We start from the raw sequence: 19,000 nt of genomic DNA on the forward strand, positions 1-19,000 counted from the left end.
CTGAAATGTGCTGGTTTCTCTCATTTGCTGTTGTGGACCCCCCAAGCCCTAGGCAGGGCTGCAGGGATCCCGAAGGATGGAGATTATTACTGTTATCTGGACCTCATCCCATCTGTCCTCTGATAGGTGTTACTGTCCCATTTTTTAGATGAGGACACTGAGGTTCAGGAAGGTGTAAATACTGAGGCCGAAATTCGAACCCAGGCCTGTTAGGTCCCAATGCCTCGCCCCTCTGCTCGGCTCTCAGATGCTATTATATTTGGGTTCTGACTCATAAGCATTTTTAAACAATAAGTATAGGCTGTTTGCCATGCCTTTTTTTTTTTTCTTGTTTGCTTGTTATGGTTTTTAAACTGTTTTCTCCGAACGAGGGGACTGTGTGTGTCAGTGGTACGTGGCGGAGGGGGATACCTTGTGATCCTCCAGATTACAGCAGTGAGCCGTGGGGAAGGAGCCCAAGCGTCAAAGCAGCCCTTCCCTGGATTCAAACATAAGCCCAGCCTCCTTTTGGCTGTGTGATCTGTGTCGAGTAATCAGCATCTCTGAGCCTCAGTTTCCACATCTGTAAAGTGGAGTGAGCACCCTTCTTTGGAGGGGACCCTGAGGATTTGAGATGTTAAATATAAAATACGAAGCATGCTGCCGGCTGCACAGTTGGCCATCAGTGAGTGGTGGCTCTTTTATGATGATGATGATCACTATTAGGATTGTATTTTAGCACATAGTGTTGTACTAAATGTTACTTCTTTGTTTGTCTTCCTGATCTTTGTCCCTCCTGAGGGTGCAGACGAGCCCTCTTCATGTCAGCGTCCCCGCCTTCTACCACAACTCTTGGTGCGTGGTTGGTGTACGCTTATTGGAGGACACATGAGTGAATGGGTGAATGAATGCATAAGTGGCCCAGTGGTTTGTGGAGCCCGCTCTGGCCAGTGGTTAGGGGCTGTGTTTCCTGGAGTCTTATCCCCTCTTGTCAGATTCAGGCCAGGACAACGGTCCGGTCTTTCCATTGTTCCCAGATAACATTTCCTATCTTAACGTCTCCACGGGACAGCCCTGGGCCACACCCTGCCCTCCTGTCCTATCGCTGACCCCCACTGGGTCCCTGCCAGCTCCCTTCCAGCCTCCCCTGAAGAAAGCTTGCCTGTGGCAGCCCTGCTCCTCGTGTCCTCCCTTCCCTCAGTGACAATAGCGGTTCCGGGGGCATCTCTCTCTCCAGAGCTTTTCATGCTCAGTGAGGACCTGGAAAACATGTTAAATAAAGATGCTTTACATTAGCGACTCTTCATAGCGTGACCTCCGTCTTTCTTCGTGCTTGTACCTCACAGTCACCTTGTCTGATAGTCACTCAGTTCTTATCCCTAGTCGACCGTGGAAGAAACTGAGGCTCAAAGGGGATGGGACTACTAGTAATGTGGCGAGTTAGTAGAGAGCCCAGGACCACTACTACCTCTCTGCCCCTAACTAGTGCTTTTTCCACTAATTCCTACGTGCTGTGTCCATTGGTTTGCTACACCCTTCTCTATTTCCAGAATAGGTTTGAGGAGTATGTCATGATTTTAATGACCGAGGGCGCTTTCCAGTCTGGTAGCTCTGTGACATCCCAGCTGCCCCTTAAGGCGTAAGGGGTCCCAGCATCCCATACCCGCCCCGAGGGTGAGGACACGAAGGCCTGGAGAGCCGGTGGCTTCAGATGCCACAGCTCAGGGTGGCGCACTGTCCCTTCTACCGTCTCCCTCTCTGTTGAATTTGGCTCTCAGGTCAGCTGTCCTCAAACTGGATTTAACATTGGAATCCTCTGAGGAAGTGAAAAATCTTGCTGCTGGCACCCAACTCGCAAAGATTCTGACTTCGTCAGGAGTGGGGCCTGGGCTTTGGGGGTCATAACATCTCCGCAGGTGATCTCTTGTGCAGCAGCACTGAGAACCACCATCTTAGATCTTCCCTGTATCAGGGATGTTGGGAGCTGACAGGAAACTAGGGATCCCCAAACTCTGTTTCAGACCATAGTGTCGGCCCTCCTCAAGCGCACCTGGGCTAACCTCTACTCACCTTTGCTCAGAGTCACGGCAGCTCATGTTCCAGAAGAACTGCTGTGCAGATGGAGGAAGCCAGGGCACAAGGGAGATGGGAGTGGTCCCCAAAGCCGTCGTGTGGTGCGCCCCTGTTCTGTGCTGGGCGCTGTCCTCAGGACCTGACATAGATTAACTCATCCAAGTCCCAGTCCACACCCTAGCGCTAAGAGGCCTCTGCAGATATCACCCCCATTTCACAGATGAGAAGACTGTCCATGGAGTAGATAAGCAGCTTGCTCAAGCTGGAGGGGCAGAGCTGAGATTTGATGACAGAGAGCTGGCCCTGGAGGCCACAGTTTTAACCACGATGTCTGTGGGAACCTTGGTATACTGCTTCCTCCGTGGCTGGGAATTTGCTCTCACCAGTGGGTCCTTCATGGTGATGCTGGGGCATAGATCATGTCACTCGGCTGCCCAGGAGCCTCTGTGCCTCCCCATCGCATCTGTAGGGGAAAGGTAGACTCCTTAGCACAGCACGTGAGGGATGCCGTTTACAGCCTGTCTGCTGGCAGGCTGTGTTTCCACTTTCCGTGGTACATACGCTGTTACTGTACCCCCTTCTCTTCCTGGTGAACCCCTACTCCTCAATACCTAGCTCAACTGACCTCTTCTCTAACTCATGCAGGAATAGCCATTGACGACTTCGTCTTTGTTCCCAAAGCTCTTGGTCCCTCCATCTGTGACCACACGGATCACAGCATTTTCTGCAGTATCCTCCAGTGGATTACAAGTTCCTCGAGGAGTGGACTCTGCCTTACTCATGTATGTTCTCCTTCTCAGCGTCCACCACAGTGTTTTCAGTGGATGGCCACCTCTCACATGTAGGATGACCTCTTTGACCTTAGGTTCCACAGTATTTCAGGCACAGTAACACGTTCTCTTTATCTTCTATCAGAGGGTTTTCTCTTTGTAATGGATGCTTTCCCTCAAGGTGCCTTGAGCTCCAAATTGCATCATGGACATTTACTGTGCTTTCCTTGGCCGGGCTGTGATTTTAGAGGAGTCCGGATCTCCCTGGAGATTTGCCTCTCCAGCCTGGGGCTCTCTGCATTCTTCAACACCTCGGGGCCCAGAAGAAAAAGAAAAAAGCTGACCAGCTCTGGGAATGGCCTGGGTGAAGAGAGGTGGACATCTCGCTTAGCGTTTGGCTTGATTCCTGAACTAAGCCACCCCGGGCCAGAGGAGGCAGGGGCGGGAGGAGTGGTTTCTTGGTGACCAGAAGGGAAAAATGTTTGTTTCCTCATGTGCTCTGGTGGAAATGACAGCAGCTGCTCACCAAGGAGTAGGAGTCTCCCTTTTAGGAGAGCCTGCCAGGTCCGAAGTGGGTGGGCACGTGGGGGGCCACCAGCCTGTCAAGGTGCAGCGCTGAGACATTTTTTGCAACTGAAAAATGAAGGTGCAGCGTTGAGACTTTTTGCAACTGCAAAGTGAAGAGGGCAGGAAAGTCAGGTTTAAAAGATGCTAGGTGAATTCTAAGAATTTATCCTACAGAAATGGCTGCATAGGTGTGACTGACGTGCAGTGGATCTTCATCTTAACGTTGTTTGAAATAGCCAACAATGAGACACAATTGGTTGATTGACTGACTGATTGAAACACAATGCCTAGTTTTTAATCCAGTGATAGATTACTGGACATGTAAAGAAACAGAAGAGCGTGACCCAAACTCAGGGGAAAAAGTGGTCGATAGAAAACAGGGTAGAATTGAGATTCCAGAGCTAAACTCACACTCCTGTGAACAACTGAATTTTTAAAAGATTATTAAATAGACTTTATTTTTTAGAGCAGTTTTAGGTTCACAGAAAAATTGAGTGGAAAGTGCAGAGAGTTCCCATACAGCCCCTGTCCCCACGTTTGCACAGCCTTCCCCACCATCAATATCCTACACGGTAAGTTTGTTACAATTGACAAATCTACCTTGACATGTCATTATCACCCAAAGTCCATAGTTTACGTTAGGATCCACTCTTGGTGTTGTATATTCTGTGACATGTGTATAATGACATGTATCCATCTTTACAATATCATAGTTTCACTGCCCTAAAAATCCTCTGTGCTTCACCTATTCATTTCTCCTGATGAGACATGATTTAAATGCTCCTCAGTTGCTGGTTGGTGGACAAAATTGTGATACATCTGTAAAATGGAATACCATACAGCTGTTAAAGAGAACTAGTGGCTTTATGGAACGATCGTGAAGCTATATTAACTATCAAAAAGCAACGTCAACCTTAACAAGGTTGATTTGAAAAAAGAAGGCCATAGAACCATGTAGAGAGTGTGCACAGCCAACTCCTCCCAGATTGGCTCCCTGTACTTCCTGGACCCACACTTAACACGTTCTGTTGTTCCTGCCTCTTTGCTGACCTGGAAGTCCAGGAGTCAGCATGTTCCAAGAGGGCAGGACCTGGGCTGTCCATTTGCAGTGATATTGCCCGGGCCAAGCCCAGAGCCAGGCACGTCATAGCCTTTCTGTCAGTGTCTGAAGGCATGAATGAATGAACAGAGTGGGGCATTTCTTTCCACAACTTCCTTCTTCCTGCTACTCCTCAAACACGTGAGGCTGGGGCGGAACTCTGGAAGTCCCTTCCCCCCTCCTGGGTACTGTCCCTGGCTTCCCCTTCCCTCCTTGAGTTTCTGTGCTGTGCAAGGCTTCCTCATTATTCCCCAGGTTACGGAGACACCAGGAGACGGAGGAGAGGCCTGAGATGGACCTTTGAGATGATACTATGTAGCTGACACCGTCAGTTAAGTCAGGCAGGTCTGACTTCATTGAATAATTTAGTTGTATGAGCCCAGCCACCCAGCCGTTGGGATCAGACTCCTGATCTGACAGCACGCTGGTGAGTCAGACCCGTGGGGTCTGAGTCCAGGCTCTGGTGGGGCTGCCTGTGTGACCTTGGCCATGTGACTTAACCTTGCTGAATCTCCATTTCCTGAGCTGTAAAAGGCTAAAAGGCTAAAATGTAAAAGGCTAAAAGTGCTCCTCTTGAGGTTGTCATGAGGATTAAATGTGATCACAGAAGTGAGTGCCCTTTGAGGAAAGACAGAGGTGAAATTGCTTATTGCGTAGGGAGACAAGCTAGGAGGGCCCCAACCCCATTGTTCTCAGGTGCTCATCCTTCCTGGGGGAAAAATACCAACTCAAGTCAGAATAGGTTCTAATTTGGCTCTGACTCTTTTATTCAGTGCATTGCTCTGGGCCGCCCAGGGCTTTCAGCTTAAGCAAATAAATTATCCTGCCCCGCCGGGCTCTGTGTTCTGTAGCCAGCCATATGTTTGAGCTTGATAGAGATTCTTATCGGGCGGGTAATATTACCCAGCAAGGGATGACATTTCTTATCAGAGGCCCTGCGGAATCAGAGATAGCAGTCCTTTCTTTTTACCGGCAGCCAGGCCTCAATGTGCAGGGCTGGCAGGGAGGGTCAGGGGGCGGGCCAGGGCCCGGGAGTGGGCAGCGTGGGCTGCAGTGGGCATCAGCCGGCCCTCATCTCTTCAGACAGCTGCTCTCAATAGTCTGTCTTGTCAGAAGAAGGCCATTTTGAAATTTCTGTGTATGGTAGAGGCAGGGCAGGGGAGGGAGTGTGAATGAGGAAGGAAGGAGGGAGGGTGATGATGCTGGGGCATCTTGGGATGGAGGCAGAGTGCTTGCATGTGTGGGGCCTTGCCCTGGTACAGAGAGGCAGGTGGCCCCATGCTGCAGAGCCGAGGCCTGGGGCATCTGCCCTGTGGCTCTGCAGAGTGGAGGCAGCTGAGGCCGGGTACCCGCCAGAGTCTTGGCTGTGGGAATGGCGAGGTGCCGGGTAACCTCCCCATCCAGGTCTCCCTGTCCTTTTCCACCCTGCTCTGTGCCCAGGAGGCTGACCTGTGTGGATGCCCCAGGATGGATGCCCCATGGGGCTCCTGCGCCCTCTCGCTTCTGTTTGGGAGGCACTGGCGGGACGGGAGGGCAGGGAAGGAGTGAGGTCAGAGTATTTATTCTTCTGCTTCTTCCCTGCTGGGTTCCTAGCTGATACAGGCAAAGTCTATACAGAGGCCCCTGTGTTTGAATCCTGAGTTGGGCACACACTCGCTGTATGATATCACAAGTTGTTTAACCTCTTTGTGCCTCGGTTTCTTCATCCATAGTATGGGGGTGACACCACTTTTCTTGGCATCTCTCACCGCCTGTCCTTTGGGTCTCATTGATTTCTGTGCCTCTTTTTCCATGAGATCCTGGAGGACGGGGCGCTGCTGGGTCCCCAAGGGCCTGTCTGAGGCCAGAGCTCACTGCACAGGAGGCTCCAGTGTGGGCAGAGGAGGTCGGACTTGACCACATGATTTGCAGGCTGCAAGCTCTGTTGGGGACACATACTCAGGGCCCTTCCCCTCCTAGTTTTTGGGAAGTCCTGCCCTGTCCAGCCCTGCTCTCAAGTAATAATCTTGCTATCATCAGAAAGGGAAGGAGAAGTGGTTTCTCCCTTCCAGCCAGCGGTTCTGCCTCTGCTTCCTTCCTGTTGGCCCCACTTTCTGTGTCTTTCCATCTCTCCCCCTCCTCTCCAGTCCCTTGTGTTGGGCACATTGAGTCTTCCTGTCTCTCACCTCATTTTCCGATGGCCAAGTCCAAATTCTGGAAGCACAGCTCTGACCATGTCCCTCTCCAGCTCAAATACAGTCAGACCTCTTTGCATGGCACTTAAGGCCCACCTCCATGTGAGCCCGCCGGTGAGTCCATCCTGGTCACCTTTGAACCTCTCATGTGGGGTCTCGCTTTTGAACCTGACATTGTCTTTTGTTGACTTTTGTGCTTTGATCTCATCGTTTCTCCTCCTTTGAATGCTGAGGGGTCCGTGGGCTCTGGCCACAGACAGGTCTGGCTTCTACCCCAGCTCCACTAGCTGCGGGCTCTGTGACCCTGGGCAAGTCACTTCACCACTCTGAGCCTCAATTTTCTCAACTGTGACGTGGGCTGGTAGCTCCTGCGCCAGGGTTCTTGTGAGAAGAACCTGCCTGAAGGCTCCAACTGGGAGCTTGGCTCGTGGCAGGTACTCTGTGAGTGAGGGCTTCTGTCTCTCTAATTAGCCACTCCTCTGATTATCCAAATCCCACCTGTGCTCAAGGTCCATTCCATCATTTGCTTTCCCTCTGGGTTCTTCTGCTGGAAGTCATCTTCCTCTGTTTGAAAGACTCAGAATGCCTCATGTCTGGGCAGCAGGAATGGACCTCCTCTCTTTCTGCCTCTGTCTGGCCTCCCAGCATGATGTGGATTCCTTTAGGGCAGGGACTGTGGTGTATGGTTCTCAGCTTGGCCACAGGAACCATTGTTCTGGTGATTGAGAAGTTGACTCCAAGGGAATGGAATTTGTTCCGTCACTGAATCAAATTTGATTGAGTGCGCATGATATATTAGGTCTGTGCTTGGTATAAAGAGATGTGAGATGGAAACTGTCCTCACGGAGCCAGTCCTCCAGTGAGATGGTCATCCTGCTGAGAGTGTGTGCCAGGCCTGGACGGCAGACCTAGAAAGACATGGGCCCCTACCCATAGGTAGCTCAGAATCTGGTGTGTTTGGGGGTTTGGGGGGAGTTCTATGCCCAAGGAAAGGATGCCTCCCTTCAGATGCATGCCCCCATTCCCTCAGATCAAAGAGGATGGAGTTCCCTCTCAAGAGGCCACGAGTGGCCTTATCAGGTTATAGAACATTCAATCTGCAGATGTCTCCTGCTGCCTCTGCCATGGCTTCCCTTCCTGCCAAGGGGCGTAAGCTCTGAGGTCACCAACATTTGTTCGCGTGGACCTACACAAAGCCCTGTTAGGTAAAGTCCACCAAGAGAGATGTTCTAGAACATTCCCAGCTGGCTGATCATGATGGTGCCTTGAGCAGTCATGGCAGCTTGTCCCTGGCCGGGACAGTGGGTGAGAACCAGCCAGCTGACCACCTTGACCAACTTGTGGATTCTCTCCCCATGAGCCTCGGGCGTCTGGGGCTTCAGCTGAGATTATTTTCCCTCCACCACCAACACTCTTGTCCAAGTCACCCTTGTCTCCTGCCTAGATCATGGCAACAGCTTCCAGATTCGACTCCCCGGATCTAGTCTTGCCCCTTTGCAATCCTTTCTCCACTCAGCAGCCAGTATGATCTTTCTGAAATTGGAATCAAATTGTGCTGCCCCGGCAAACATACCCAAGCCTTCCCATTTCTGCTCTTGGGATAAAAAACAAAATCCACTGGGCTTTGTGTAAGTTGATTCAGCTGTCTCTCTTCACTCATTATTCTTCATCCACACTGACCTCTGCCGAGTGATAGAAAGCTATCCCCTTCTCTCCCACCTCAGGGCCTTTGCATGTATTATTTCTCTACTTGGAATGCTCATTCCCTCCATTTTTTCAAGGTGAGCGCTTTCTTACGCTTCTGCTCTCCCATTATTTTCTCCCATTGTACTCTGCTTTTCCTTCATAGCATGATCTATCGTGATACATTTGTGTTTGTTTCACATCCGGCTTCCTCCACTAGGTTGGAATCCCATAAGGGCGAGGATGAAGTCAGTTTTGTCTACCGCAGTTAGACCTATTATCGCACTGACCATGTGGCAGGCTCCGTTCTAAGTGCTGCATTTCTACCAAACCATTTAATCCATGTAAGACCCTCTTCATGTGTAGATACTGTTATTACCTTTATTTTACAATGAGGAAACCAAGGCACAGAGAGCTTAAGTAATGTGGCCTAGCTCTCCCATCTAGTAGACGGTAAAACCAGGATCCAAAACCACACAGTGGCTCCAGGGTCCATACTCTTAAGCCCTCTGCCAGGGCCATCTAGTGCTTCCTGGTGACCACCCCAGAGGTGCATGAATCAAAGGGTCACTGTTCCATCTCTCAGGGAGGTTCTTGCTGCAGTTTCTGCACTGGGTACAGGGCCAGCAGCATGGTATAGAGGAAGGGACCTGGACTGAGGAATCCAGCAGACCTGGATTGCAATCTGGACTCCCCATTCACTAACTGGGTGACCATGGCCAAACTCCTTAACTTTGCTGAGCCTCAGTGTTCTTAGCTGAGAATGAGAGCAGTGCTCTTCACCCCACATGATAGTAGAGGAAAATCTGTGGGGTGAGCTGAGAGGTCATAGTGTGTGCTCAGGAAGTGTCATCTGCTGCACCCTCTTAGAGGGTTTCTCGTTTTGGGGTGGAGTACATGACACCCCCTTTCAGGTAAAGGTAGCTGGAAAGGAGGAGACTCCCCAGGAGGGATGACCTTGTCTTGGGTTGACAAGAAGGGACAGGCTCAGGTGCTGTAGGACATGGAAGAGGGTGGTCTTCAAGTGTTCTCTCACTTGTCTTCTACCCTTAGTGTGTCATTACCTTAAGTTGCTGTTTCCACTGACTTCCAGTTGCAGGGCTAAATGTGGGGGGCTTTTGGTGAGCCGCCTGCCCAGGCCATGTGATTGAAGGGCCCCCGAGAGCATCTTGAGTCTTCAGACAGTACCGGTGGGGGCTGCTGCCTCCTGCTCCTGGCCTTCCCGCCCAGTGGCCTTTCTAAAGAGGCCGCAGACAGGCCCGGAATAGTCAGTTTGACTTTCTGACCCTCTCCAGGAAATCCCCGCTAGGTGCCCTCAAATAAAATTTCTCTGTGATGGTTAGTTCTGAGCATCACTTCCCTCTTTTCCTCTCTCCTCATCCTCCTTCCTTCCTGCATCCTCTCTCCAGTGCTCACCAGCAGTCCTGCCTTACTCCCTGCCTCCTTTCCTTACACTTTATGTGTGTATCATTTTCTTTCTGGACTTTTACCTCATTCTGGCCTCCAGAGAAACAGCCTCCAGCTCTCAAAGAAACAGAAGTGCTGGCTTCTTGCAAACGGCCCACGCTAACAGCAGATCTTGCTCCCTCTAAGACAGAGAAGGATATTTGGCCCTGCAGCAGCCATGGATGGCTGACTCATCCTGGATGCTGGACTCGCCGTACACATCATCCTTGGAAAGTCACAGAGCCTGCCTTGGGCCACAGCCTGGACCTGAAAGTGGGGCCTCGCTGAGGAGAGGAACAGCTCAACTTGGCTGCATCTTTGATTGGTGACCTCCGTCTCCCAGTATCTTTCTCTTACTCCTGGGAATCACCACAGTCCCTGGATGCTGCCCCCTCCTGCCCCAGACACCGTGGCATTTAGAGCCGTGGAGACCTAGTCCACAAACTAGTAGGTGTAAGTCCTTGACCAACATTCTGGGTTCTGATCCTGGCTCCATTATTTATTAGCAATGTGATCATGGATGAGTTTCTTAATGACTCTGTGCCTTCGTTTCCTCATCTGTAGAATGGGATGCTGATAGTGGTGCCTGTATGTGCCAGTTCTTCACTTTCCGTACTAAAATTAATGCATTCCTGCCTTTCCCGTGGCCTCAAGGTGGGCGAATGCACTTCTTCACCCTGTGGTTTGCATCTTGGCCAGGTGACTTGCTTTAGTCCATAGGATGTTAGCAGTGTAACTGTAGTGGAGGAGGGAGATGTGTGGACGTGGTTGGGCTCGCTTTCCTGCGTGCCTTTCATCATGACAATGTGCCTCTGGTAGCCTCTGATCCACAGGAGATGAGCAACGTGGAGCAGAGTCAGAATCCGTACGTAGCCCGGAGCCAACTTCAGACAAACCCTCCCTGTATCAGCGACCACGAGCTGTCTGGCAGACATGTAAGTGAGAAGTTAATGCTCATTATCATAGGCTGCTGAGTTTGGGGTGGGGTGTGATACGGCATTCTTGTAGCTATAGTAGACTAATATACCACCTCATAGGGTTATTATAAGAATTATAATTAATTAATTGAGTTGGTTTATATATTATTCTTCTGTTGCTGCTGTAACAGATTAGCACAAACTCAGTGGTTAAAAACAACACAAATTTATTATCTTACAGTTCCATAGATTAGAAGTCCAGCGTAGGTCTCACTGGGCTAAAATCAAGGAACGTATAGCTGATTCCTCCTGGAGGCTCTGGATGAGAATCTATCTCCTGGCCTTTTCCAGCTTCTAGAGGCCGCCCACATTCCTTGGCTTATGGCCTCTCCTCCATCTTCAAAGCCAGCAACATAACATCTCCTCTGTGCCTTTCTTCCTTAGTCACATCGTTCTCTGACTGACTCTGTCTTCTGCCTCCCTCTTCCGTTTTTAAGGACACTTCTCCTTATATTGGGCCCACAGAAATAGTTGAGGATAATCTCCCTATTTTAAGGTCAACACATTAGCAACTTTATTTCCATCTGCAACCTGAATTCCCCTTTACCATGTAACCTAGCATGGTCACAGCTTTCAAGGATGAGGGCATGGGCATCTACAGGTGGTTGTTATTCTGCCTATCACAGCACATGCCAGGCATTTAGAACAGGGCCTTGAGTATACTAAATGACTATGTACATGTTGGTATTATCATTAGCCTTAGCTTTCTCTTCTGTGAGATGAGTAAGAGGTAGTCCCATCTGACGTCCACACAGGCTCTTCAGAACCTCTTTGTTTTCCTGGACATGTTGCCCCCAGGAGACATATTCCATCCATTGCTCCTAGATGGACTGGAGGCAGTGGGTTTATGAGACAGGAAGGGGTGAGATCAGCTTCCTAGCTGGCTTTGGAGCAGATGAGAGGTTCTTTAGGATGATGATAATGCTCCTGATTAATTATCATGACGAGTCTCCTTTTGTCCTCACTGTCAGTATAGCGCCCCCAGCACCGGGGACTGGCCAAGCGACCAGGAGGACTGGAGTGGTATCTCCGTGTACCCAACTGGTTCCGTCCTTGCATTTGACAGGTCTCTCTGATCTTCCCGCATACAATGGATTGCAGGGAAAAAGAAACTTCCTGGCCTGACTGATACCAGTGTGAAGGAAGCAGCTGCCTTTGGTGGGAGTGAGGAAACAAAAGTCCGGTGAGAGTGATAACCTCTCACCAGACTGTGTTAACTGAGGAGCTGCAGGGTGTGAGAACACAGTGATTAACCAATAGGAGGAGAAGAGCCCAGGTTTGGTGGTTCCTGGGTTTTAGAGGTTCCATCAGTTTCCACACAGTGAATGATGCACTTGGTCCCCCAGTTTCTTTGTAGTGGCAAAGTGGAGTTTGCTGGGCTTTTCCCCTAGTCAAAAGTCAATACTATGGCAATGACCTGTGCTTCAGATGAAGCTAAAGAGAATCCTGGAAAGAACTTGACCTTTGGAGATCAGCAGGCTTATGTGGGAAACTGAGGCCCAGAGAGGTGAAGCATGGTCCAAGGCCACATGGCCAGTTGGGGGTAAAGGCAGGTCCTGGAACCAACCGTGGTTCCTTCCCTCCTTTTTCAGTAGAAGTTCCAGGCCGCCATCTTCATTCCTATCACCTGTTGATAGAAGCACCAGTGGTCCACTTCAGCCATTCTGGTTGACCTCATGCTCTAGGCTTATTCCTCAATGGCTTCAACATGGCTGGTAGCTTCTTGTCACATGCTTTAGACACCCCGCGGTTTACCTGGACAGGCTCTGATGGCAGGTCTCATTTATTTTGCAAATTGTGTGATCCATGATGGTAAATCATGACTGTGGGCTGGGATGTTGGGTCCATGGAGGTTTGCAGGGCTACCTGGCACCGAGCGGGGGATATGCAGTGTAATGGTTGCTTTTATGTGTCAACTTAGCTAGGCCATGGTCTGTGTGTGTGTGTGTGTGTGTGTATGTGTGTGTACGTGTACGTACTGGGCTTCAGTTTCTGTGTTGGTAAAATGGAAATAATATTAATACCTGCAACATGAGTGGCAATAAAGACCGAACAGGACAATAAATGTAAAGCACTTAATACACTGCCTGGCGCAGTGCTCAACCAATGATGTTGGTTATTGTAAACTATATACTTGTCTGCAAGCCACGTAGGCACATGAAACAGTTATCTATTTGGTATGCAACAAACCACCTGAAACCTTAGTGGCTCAGAACAAGGCCAGTTTACTTTTGTCATAGTCTTATAGCGTGGCTGAGTCTTGCCGGGTGGTTCTTTGGCTCCCCTTAGAGTCTTTTGGAGGCAGTGTGTGGCCGCAATTATGGGGAGCTCTGCTGAGGCCGCATGGTAGCCTCACTCACACGTCTGGCACCTCAGTGGGGGTGACTGCAGCGGCTGGGGCCTCTCTCTTTCCATGAGGTCTCATCATCAGTAGTGTAGCCTGACCTTTACAGCGTGGCGGCTGGATCCCAAGTGCCTAAAATGAAAGCTGCCCAGCGTCCCAAGTGCTGGGTGCAGAACTAGCGTGGCATCACTTCCATCACCTTCTACTGGTCAGGCAGTCACAGGCCAGCACAGATTTAAGGGCAGGAGAAGTCGACTCCAGCTCTCAATGGGAGAAACAACACACAGGTACAGAAATGGGAGGAATTCTTGGAGGAAGCAGCACTGGGCACAGTCTACCCCAGCGCACAAGTTGCTTTTGAAGTTTATGACTCCCAGTCTCTGCTCTGTTTAGCCTCTTGGGTTATCTGTTATAATGGAGTGAGTACAAACAGGAACTCTGGAGCCAGCGTGTCTTGTTTCTGCCTCTGCCACTAACTAGCTCTGTGAGCGGAGGCACGTTTCTTATTCTCTCCATGCCTCGGGTTCTTCATCAGGAAAATGGGGATAATATTGGTACTAGAGTAGAGTGTGTGTGAGGATTAACTGAAATATATGTGTGTGTAGGCATGCATGCCTGCATGTATATGTGCATGTGTAGCATACACACATGCACATATGTATATGTGAATATGCGTGTGTATATAAATACATATGTATAGACCGAAGTCTGTATTTGTGTGTATTCGTGTATGTGTATATGTGAATGCATGTGTGTATATATACACATATATGTTTAAATATATACCTAAAATTTAGTGCATAGCTCATAAGGATATTACCCTATTTGTACATATGTTTGCAGCCTGCAAAGAAGTCCCAGCCTGCCTTGTCCTGGACTCGGTCCCAGTGTTTTCCAGAAAATTTTACAGTTGGACTTGAGAGCTGGCGCCCAGCTGGGTCTTGAACTGAGGCCTTCTGGGGCCAGTGCCTGGTGCCTTCTCTACCGCAAGACCGGTTCCCAAGCCGGCCCTTGGGACGTAGCAGAAGTATCCGTGGGTCCTGGTAAAATAGGGATTATTCATGGGCCCCACCCCAGGCCTGCTGAAACCAAAAAGTAGACCTAGAATCAGTTTTTAGCCAATGGCTCTAGGGTGATTTTGATGGAAACCGGCACGAGGCTGCTTCTGCTCCTGGCTGCTCTCCTGGCTGCCCGTGCTGCCTGTGATGATGCCATCTCCTCTCTCCGATTAACACGTTTTCCTTTCTCTTCCCAGAAAAACCTAATGCATTCTTCTCACGCACAACCAGGATCTCAGAGGAGCGCAAAGCACATATTCACGTTTGGATTTTCAGTCTAATTTAGCTTTCCCAAGGTAGCCTTGCCTCACCTTTTCCAGGCTGAGCTGAGGTCAGGTTTAAGCTCTGAGTGGCCAGACCACCCTGGGCCTCCCTCCCTTTCAAAATGAGCTGATTTCTACCAAGGTACAGCTTCTGAGTGATGTGACCCCATGGCTTTGTTACTTCCCTGTGTCTTCCCACTAGGAAAAATATAGCTGCCATTTATTGAGCATCTATGCCGTATACATATGTTGCTCTAATTATTACCCTGCAGGAAAGATATTATTATCCTGAATCTAGGAGATAATAAATAATTTACAAAAGGGCACGGAGCCAACATTCAATCCCTCGTCTACCTACCTAGAAAGCTCTTTCTCTTTCCTATACCAGAGGTGAGATATGTTAAGATTTCTTTTCAAGGCAGTAGGTCGTAAATATTTCTCTTTAACATGTATGAACAAAATCTTGCAGAGAAATTTTTTCCAATTTAAAATGTACAGACTGTTCTTGGGGTTACAGACGCGTTCTGGAAAGTCAGGAGCTGCCCAGACCCTGGCCGAGTTGGAAGGCACATACATCGGGCGTGAGCCGGGCCGGGCGCGGTGATGTGGAATTGCACTGCTCACTGCCTTTTCTGTTCAGTCTTTCAGTTGTAAACATGTTTTCTTCCCCGCACTTTGGCATCCATCATGATTTAAATTCCAGGTTGTCAACCCTTGTAGAAAGGGGTTCAGATCTCAGCAATAAATCACCTCTGTCGTGTGTGCAGGGCCTTGCCATTGCAGAGCACTTTCCAGACTTTAGCTGATCCTCACAGCTTTCTGGAGAGCACACCCATTTTGCGGATGAGGAAAACAAAGGCTCACGTGGTGGAATCATCGGGCAGCCTTAAGTCCAAGCACTAGTCTTATCACGGCTACCAGGTGTCCTTCTTTAATAGATCGTTAGCTGTGAGTGTGTGAAGTGTAATTGAGTCTACATTCTAATTATGGGAAAAGACCTCTCCCCTCTTGGTGAGCTGCAGAACATCTGACGAGTCAGTGCACTGACGTGTTTACCTGACCTGCTTGCCCACAAAACAAGGAGCTCTCTCTGCCTCATCTACCTCCATTCTTCAGTGATGGGCTCTTGTGATGGGCTCTTCTTAAGGATGCGTTGGATAAATTAATGAATAGCAACTCCACTTTACCCTTCATCCTGTCTGGGCACTGGTTGTACTTCATTTCTTATTACAAAGCACTAAGTATCTCCTCCAGAAAAATCCCCGAATCCAGACAAACAAAAGGAAGAAGCTAAAAACACTTTTGTTATTGCTCAGCAGTGACTCATTAAAAGAACTGAAGCATATGCCTATATATACACCTGTAATAGTGTGGTAGTATACACATTAGTTTGTACATGGCTGTTTTACTAAATACATGATAAATATCTTCCCACGTCAACGTTCACACTTCTGCTCCCTCACCATTTGATTGCTTGGACACCTAGCTTCACCGTTGTTCAGACGTAAGTGGCAGAACCCCTCCAATATTTCTTAAGTGTCTGGAGCAGACACTTAGGAATCAACTTTTGCACCATTATAAACAATGCTTCAGTGAATGTTCTCAGTTGAATCTTTGTGACGATATTTTCCCATGAAGAATGGCTGAAGCAAGGGCTGTTGAAGCTATTTAGGTGGCCGCATTTCCCCCTCGGGAAGTTTGGACTAGTGTCTCCTTCCAACACCACATCTGAGACCACCATGGCCCTGCGCCCTCCGCAGGAGGGAACTGGGATACATGTGCCTTTTCCAGCCTCCTCTCTTTGGCACGTGGCACAGCACCAGACACATGGCTGTTCTAGCCTATGCGTCCCTTCTTCAGAGGACCTCCCTCACCGTGGACTGTGTAATGCTCCTGTTGTTCCCCCTTCCAGGCCTTGGTTTCTGTAACACATGTCTCAAATTAATTAAATCATGATTTGTGGTGTTTGGAGCTGAACCTGCCATGGGTCTGGTTCCCTGTTGTGTCCTGGCGGCCAGCACAGTATTTTACAAAGGTCAGAAGCACAGGCTCAAGTCAGAAAGACCTGGATTTACTATGGTTCTGCCTCTTTGCTCACCTGAGTCTTCGCTTTCTCATCTGAGTATTGGGAGTTATTATATTACCTGCTTCGCACAGTGATGGTGACATTTAAATGAGATATGACACCTGAAGGGCACAGCACACAGCTTAACACACAGTAAATCCTCAACCATTGTTGGCTGGGGTGCGGTTAGTGGGTAGTGTGTGCTGATGACACGCTAGGCTCTGTTCTAAGTGGTTTGCATCAGGATTGGCCAACTGCGGCTCTCGGGCCACATCGCAACCACCACTTGTTTTTGTACAGCCCATGAGCTAGGAATGGTTTTTACATTTCTAAATGGTTGAGGGGAAAAAAAAATCAAAAGAAGAATCATATTTTATGATACATGAAAATTACATGAAATGGAATTTCATTGTCCATAAATAAAGTTTTATTGGAACACAGCTTGCCCTTTTTTTTATGTATTGTTGTGGTTGCTTTTACGCTACGGTGGCGGAGATGGGTAGCTGTGACGGAGATCATATGGCCCACAACACCCAAAATGTTAACTATTAGGTTACATGATGAGCTCATCTAATCCTGTGTAGCAGGCTGTTATTGTCACTATCCCCTTGTACACGTGGGCAAGTGAGGTACAGACAGGTTAAGAAATTGCCTGAAGTCACACACAGCTTGTAAGTGATAGAGCCGGGGTTTGGTTCCCAGAGTTGGGGCCCTTAATGGTTCCACCATCGGGCAGTTTCTTGTCTTTGCAGGTGGGGGATATGAGGCCCGAAGAGGTGAAGTCATGCATTTGTGGGTGGTAAGAATCAGGACTTAGAATCAGGCCCACGGGACCTCAGAGTTCTTGGCCTTTCTCTCATAACAGGCTCTTTCTACCCCTCCAGTCTAAAGCATCACCTGCTAAACACAGGACCAAACATACAGAGGCATTCAATATGTCCTTCAAATTGCAGGCACTTGAAAGCAGCGAGATACTACGACAAGACTCGATATGGTTATGCGTTTTCTACCAAATACAAGCTTAGTAAATGTTTGTGGAATGAATGAATGCGTCTGGTGAATAGCTCCTGGACTCTGAGGAGTTTAGACTCTGGAGACAGGTCAGGGACCCCTGGAAAAAGCAGCAAACCCCAGGACCTTCTTATGGGAAGGAGACCTTCCTAGACACCAGTTATGCTCCCCACATTGGGCCACAATGCAAACACTTCTTCAGTTAAAATTCCACTTAAGGAAAACTGCTATCTTTTCCATGCACGCATCACAACTGGCTCTACTTTTGTTGATTCTGAATGTTTGTTTCTTTGAACAGCTTTGTTGAGATAGAGTTCACATACTATACAATTTACTAATCTTAGAACATTGTCACCACCTCAAAAAGAAAGTCGATACCCTGTAGCTATCACCTCCCAAATCCCCTTCCACCTCCAGTCTTAAGCAACCTATAATCTGCTTTCTGTTGCTGTGGACATTTCATGTAAATGGAATCATACAATATGTGGTCTTTCGTGACTGGCTTCTTTCACTTAGCGTGATGTTTTCAAGGTTCGTCCACGTTCTTTCGTGTATCTATACTTCATTCCTTTCCATGCCTAAATAATGTTCCATCGTATGGATATACCACATTTTATTTGCTCATTCATCAATTGATGGATATTGGGTTGTTTCGATTTTTTGGTTATTATCAATAATGCTGCTTTGAAGGTTTGTGTACAAGGTTTCGTATGGATATATGTTTTCATTTTTCTTTTTTTTTAATTTGTTTTATTGAGGTCATACTAGCTTATAACATTGTGTAATATGTTTTTATTTTTCTTGAGTATATAGACCTAGGAGTAGAATTGGTGGGTCCTGTGGTAACTCTAGGTATAACCTTTTGAGAAACTGCCAGACTGTTTTCCAAAGTGCCTACACTGTTTTTCATTCTCACTAAGAACTGCCTGTTCTTGCTCATCATTCTTGCTCATCTTTAAACATAATATTATTCCATTTATATGAATTTTTAGAGCACACAGAATTAATCACTGGTGCTAGAAGTCAGCACAGTGGTTGCTTCTGGGAGCAGGGCAGAGATGACTGGGAAAGGCGCAGGGCACTTTCTGGGTAAGGGAGATGTTTTGTGTCTTGGTGGTTTAGTGTTTATGGTATCTGCATTTGTCAAAACTGGTCAAACAGATCTAGACATTTCACTGTGTGTTAATTACACCTAAAATTTAAAAAAAATACAAGTGAAAAAAATGGGTGGAGTGGGAGAAAGAAAAAAATATAAATTATCTCATGATATGACTTATCTTATCCACCTTCCCCTGGACAGAGGGCCTGTGCCTGGCAGGCAAGGCCAAGTGTAAAAAGAAGGCTCTTAATTGATGGGATTAACTACGTCTCAATAGGTCTCAATAGGGAGCCTCTTTAACACCAGGGAGAGGAAAGGAGGTTATTTTTCACTCTCCCAAGTAGGGGATGGCTGAAAGGGAGTCTTGGGGGCACTCGCAGGGCCCATCCCTG

The 19,000-nt window shown here is 48.4% G+C and overlaps 1 long non-coding RNA gene across 15 annotated transcripts in view; it reads left to right on the top strand.

Annotated features, from left to right (window-relative positions):
* LOC131419616 (uncharacterized) overlaps positions 1-19,000 on the top strand; it is a 237,199-nt gene that overhangs the window by 206,992 nt on the left and 11,207 nt on the right. The window contains exon 5 of one of the 15 annotated variants that reach the window (XR_009223302.1): positions 10,611-10,726. The exons of the other annotated variants lie outside the window; for them this stretch is intronic. This is a non-coding gene — a long non-coding RNA (uncharacterized LOC131419616). The remainder of the gene's footprint in view (positions 1-10,610; positions 10,727-19,000) is intronic. 15 annotated transcript variants of the gene reach the window in all.

Source organism: Diceros bicornis, chromosome 21 (genome assembly GCF_020826845.1).
Source record: "Diceros bicornis minor isolate mBicDic1 chromosome 21, mDicBic1.mat.cur, whole genome shotgun sequence".
Lineage (NCBI taxonomy): Eukaryota > Metazoa > Chordata > Mammalia > Perissodactyla > Rhinocerotidae > Diceros > Diceros bicornis.